Source organism: Brassica oleracea, chromosome C8 (assembly GCF_000695525.1).
Source record: "Brassica oleracea var. oleracea cultivar TO1000 chromosome C8, BOL, whole genome shotgun sequence".
Lineage (NCBI taxonomy): Eukaryota > Viridiplantae > Streptophyta > Magnoliopsida > Brassicales > Brassicaceae > Brassica > Brassica oleracea.
The window spans coordinates 5,076,175-5,081,091 of NC_027755.1; the positions used below are offsets into that span (position 1 = coordinate 5,076,175).

General features: G+C 31.4%; 1 long non-coding RNA gene across 2 annotated transcripts; it reads right to left on the minus strand.

Annotated features, from left to right (window-relative positions):
• Positions 1-469: 469 nt before the first annotated feature.
• LOC106307709 lies at positions 470-1,917 on the minus strand. Of its 2 annotated transcripts, XR_001263376.1 has the most exons (3): positions 1,178-1,916; positions 938-1,069; positions 470-846 (listed from the first exon to the last, which is right to left on the minus strand). It is a non-coding gene; the product is annotated as an uncharacterized LOC106307709 (long non-coding RNA). The 2 variants fall into 2 exon arrangements; XR_001263375.1 differs by having other exon boundaries at positions 938-1,917.
• Positions 1,918-4,917: the final 3,000 nt, after the last annotated feature.

Consider the following 4,917-nt stretch of genomic DNA (forward strand, 5'->3'; position numbering starts at 1 on the left):
TAATTCAGGGTTTTAAATATTTTATTTATAAATTAAATTATATATATATATATTAGTATTTTATTTTATTTTAGATATTTGGATACCTGTTTAGTATTCGGTGTGATTTTAGTTTTTCTGATTTAGAAAAATAGGACCCGTCCGAGTTTTTGTAAACCGGCATGCAGAGGTTGTATATCGTAATTGATTTCGTTAAGTAGTTTTAAAAAAATTTATTAACAAATTTGTTTTCCTGTGAGGGGTTCTTGCTCGAATGGCCTTGCAAGCCATGGACAAATGTCACCGAATTGGTCAAACCAAACATGTCAATGTTTACAGACTTTCCACGTTAGTGAAAATGTTCTTCATCATGCCCATCTTCTTCGTCATCCTCTTTTCATAGCATTTCCTGTCCTATCACTCTCTTCTACTGCATATACCAGATAGAGCCTTGGAGGTATGAATCACAGTAGAAAAAGATCATGTCCCCTGTTGTGTAATCAACTGCTGAAGTTTCCTGCTCTTTAACATCAGAGGAAAGCTGAGAGGTACACAAATATATGAGTGAAAAAAAAAAATTCTTATGAAAATGTTAGACAAAAGCTGAGGTGTTTATTGATTGTTATCCTCCAATTAAAGCATAGGATCGACATCCACTGGAACTTTTGTGAAAATCCTGCAACCATTAGACCAAGGATTTTGGTCAAAAGCCACTGCTATTTTTTTGTGCACAAGGTCAAAAGCCACTACTTCTCCACCTAAACTTATAAGCGCATCTCGGAATTCAAAAACTTTAAGTCTCAAGCAAAGATTCGTTGGAAATACTTGTAACATCTGTAGCTCTGTTATCTATCAGAGTAGGATTCACTGTCAAGAAAAAACCAATGACAGTGAATCAGTCCCCTATTTATGAAATTATATAATTCCTTTACAACATTTTTAAAAAAAGATAACTTACATCGCTTTCATCATTTTGGCTTTTTTTGGCAATGACATGAGATGTGGCTCCTCTCATTCCTCAAAGAAGATCCTCCAATGGCAGAGATCTCTTGCAGAAGGTGAAATCTATGAGCTCTGGATGAGAACCGTACTGACGTACATGACACATAGATGTACAATTGATAGTATCGTGGTGAAGAGCATCTCTTTCCCGAAAGATATGATTAGATTCTTACGTATTTATTTTACAAAAGCGTACCTCCTAAGTTTGAGACTTGGTGCTGCTATTCCGCCAGAAGCTTGAAGGGTTGTCCTAACATGCCTCTGCATTGCACATAAAGCACAAAACCCAGTCACATGGACTACACAAACGTTTTCATGAGAGCATCCAATTAGACACTGAATAAAAGATCCACCAAGCCAAGCAATTAATCAAACCAGCTTCTAAATGCATACATCGTTTCACATTGCTAACATCTAGAAAGTAAGCATCTAAGAACTCAGTGTATGTCAAAAATTGCAATACAGAATTCAAAAAATATGTATTCCCAAGATTCTTCAAACCCAGACCCTACAAATCACCGACACCGACCAAATGTCAACAAAACCACAAAGGAGTTCTCGGATAACTAAAAAGACAGATATATTTATGTTAATCAGTGAGTGCTCAATCTTCCCTCTCTTTTGATTTTTTTTCTTGCGAACTTGGAACTTGTTAGTACAGCAGGGATCAACGTCTCCATCTTGAATTCAGAACCACCATTAGAGAAGCCACTAAAGGGTTTCCTAGCAAGATGAAAATCAAGTCGCAAAACCTTCGTCCACTTCTCCGAACCCTAAGACAAATCGCCTTCGTAATCACTTCGTACAACGTAACTTGAAATCCCCAATTTGCGATGACCTCTTGTTCCAGATCACAAAATCTTTTAATTATGCTAAAAATTATTTAGTTGAAAGGGATAGAGAAAAACGGAAATATATTGTTTGTTGGAATAAAAGGATTTCGTGAATAATAAAGATAATTTAAAAGCATAGTTTAAATTAAAGCAGTGGGAGAGATCTGTAAATATTGTTGAAACAGAAGGGCACCTCAAAAATAGATCTTCTTTTTTAATAGTATAAGACTAGATTTTGATCCGTCCATCAAGAATAAGTATATTTTTTGTTTTACATTTCTTTTTAGAACTTTAATTTTCATATTTATGTTTTTCTTTGTAATTATATTTGTGTAAAATATTTTTTTTTTAAATTATTAGTAAAGGTTTTGATAATTGTATTGAAGATGTGATATTGCATGACTATACAACTATGCCATAGCCATTTCACTCATTGATTTTGTGCAGATTATAATATGTTTAACATTCCAATATAAATAATTTCGATTATGAAATATGTAATCAGGTTTAAATAAAATCAATTTTTTTTTTGCATTTATTAGCATTCTAATTTTTTTGTCATCAAATATACAGATATGGTAGCCAGTATTCGATTGCAATCATTCAAAAATAAAAAAGTGATTTTTTATGGAACGATTTGTTCCAAAAGTTTGCAACATATTATATTTTCTTATTAGTTATCTAACATAGTTAGTCAAGAATATTGGTACAAAAAGAACCGAGTCGAAATCAATCCGAAAATTAGTCTCATAATCTATTAGATTTAGCCTATATTCTCAAACGGTTTTTAAAATGCTATACCGAAAACCAATATCAAACCCAACCCGCACCGAAAACGGAACCAATTTTTTTGAAAAAATGTTTGAAAAAATAATTTTTAATATATTCTGTTACAAAAAAAAAAGTATATATATGTATATTTCGATGCAAAAGTCAATGAACCATTGTGGTCTACTGGTAAAAGAGACGGCTATTATCAAAGATCTGATTTTTTGGATTTTTTTTTTTCTTCTAATGGCAAATATGTAAATACTTTATCTTCTCCATTTATCAAGGATTCTATCTTTCTGCAATTTTTTTCCACCGCCGCAAACGTAATCGATTATGTTTCTTTTTCACTTATGCATCAAAATTGAAGATTTGTTATTTATCATCCAGTAATACACAAAAACTTGAATGATTTTGATAAACTTGATTTCACTGCCTAGCACTCAATGTTTTTGAACGATATATGTAAATAGGTTAATCAATAATCCAACCATTGCAGTTGAACAGAAGCACGATTCTGCCAATATGAAACTTAGACTCATAGTTTACAAATAATTGCATGAATAATTTTTGAGAACATGACTGTTTTTTTTTTGCTAAATTTCTGCAACTCGGTTAAATCATGAAAAATTGAGTGTTAATAATAATGATCGAACTGACTTTTGTAGGAAGAAGCATAACTGGTTTCGTTATAGAAATTTATATAAAGAGAACGTGGTTAGTTTCTAAGTTAAAGTAAATACACTTATAGAATATTTTAAGTTAAAGTAAATACAGTTATCAATAGATGTAATATTGATATTAAAAATAATTGTTAGACTAAACTAATATCTACCGGACATGTTCCAGATTTAATAGTATTTACTAGGTTAAGACTTGCATTTTGAACATGTTAAGCCAATTTTTAAATAATAAGTGTTATATATCTTAACATGAAATATAATTTTTTTGCATAATAATACATTATATATTATCTAATTTTGTTTTATTAAAAAACATGTCATTCATACACAAATGTCTAAAATGATTAATTATTAAAACTATAGTTTTTTGACCCTATATGAACTTTGACATTATGGACTTCATGAACGTTTCACTTTAAGGATTGCTCTCTATTAATGTAGTCAATTTTCCAATTTTAGATATTATGGTGACTTGCACAACATTCATATCAAATTTATATAATTTCGGGATCAGCGGAAAGTGAAAATATAGAGAGAGTAATAAACTCTATAATTTCGGGGACACCTAACTATATGTAAATTTAGAGAACATAATTAACTCGCTGCATATTTAGAATATTTTAAATTTCCTACTATGTACAACCTGTACCCTAAATTTCCAATATGAATACACCTTCTGCAAAATCAAGTTGCAATTTATTCTAAATCACGATTTAATTGATAGGCTGGAAGTTCCTCTTTCAATAGTTTACATATAGGTTTGCCCCCAAAAAAAAAAAAAAAAAAAAAAAAAGAGAGAAATTCTATATGATTTGTATTAAATTCCATTAGGATACTATTAACTAAAAATTAAATTAATAATTTTATATGTGAACAGAGTTTCTACATTATTAGAAACACTAAAAATATAATGAGACTAGTGCTTAAAAAGTCGTATCATATGGGCAAAATTACATTGTTTATATTGTAATGGCCTAGCAAAGCAACTTTTTTTTTTTGAAACACAGCAAAGCAACTTATAAAACAAACATTATTTAAAGGATTTATATGAGTTAGTGTTCTTGAGATAAAGAAAACATAAGAAGTAGTCACATGGAAACGGAAACCAGGTTCATCAAGAGAAAGATCCTCAAACTCAAGTCTCCCAAGATTAGTCTCATCTAGTGAATCAAATTGATCACCTCCAACGTCCCACATATGATTGGGACCATCCTTGTATGCAAGACTTCTTCTATATAGAAGACGAAGATTAGTGTGCACAAATACCAAATCTTCTGCTCTTTGCGGAGCAATCTTGTTTCTTGTTATTGAATGTATAAACTTGTAAGTGCTCCAGTTCCTTTCACAACATGAAGATGAAGAAGGCTGTCCTAGCAACTTAAATGCCAAGCTTTGAAGCTTTGGTGCCGAAGCTCCATGAACAGCCCACCATTTTAGAGGTTCCAAGATGAACCTATCATGCATTGCATCAACACTACCAAAATCTTCTAAGCATAAAGAGAAATTGGAGTATTCAACATTGACCTCTCTCCTTTCATCTTGGTTAGTAAAATACTTCATGATGCAATTCCTTTTCTCTCTTGTGATATCCAAATCTTGATGTGGAGCCTTCCTATTGCTTTCTTCAGCGAGCCATTCCGAACTATAATATC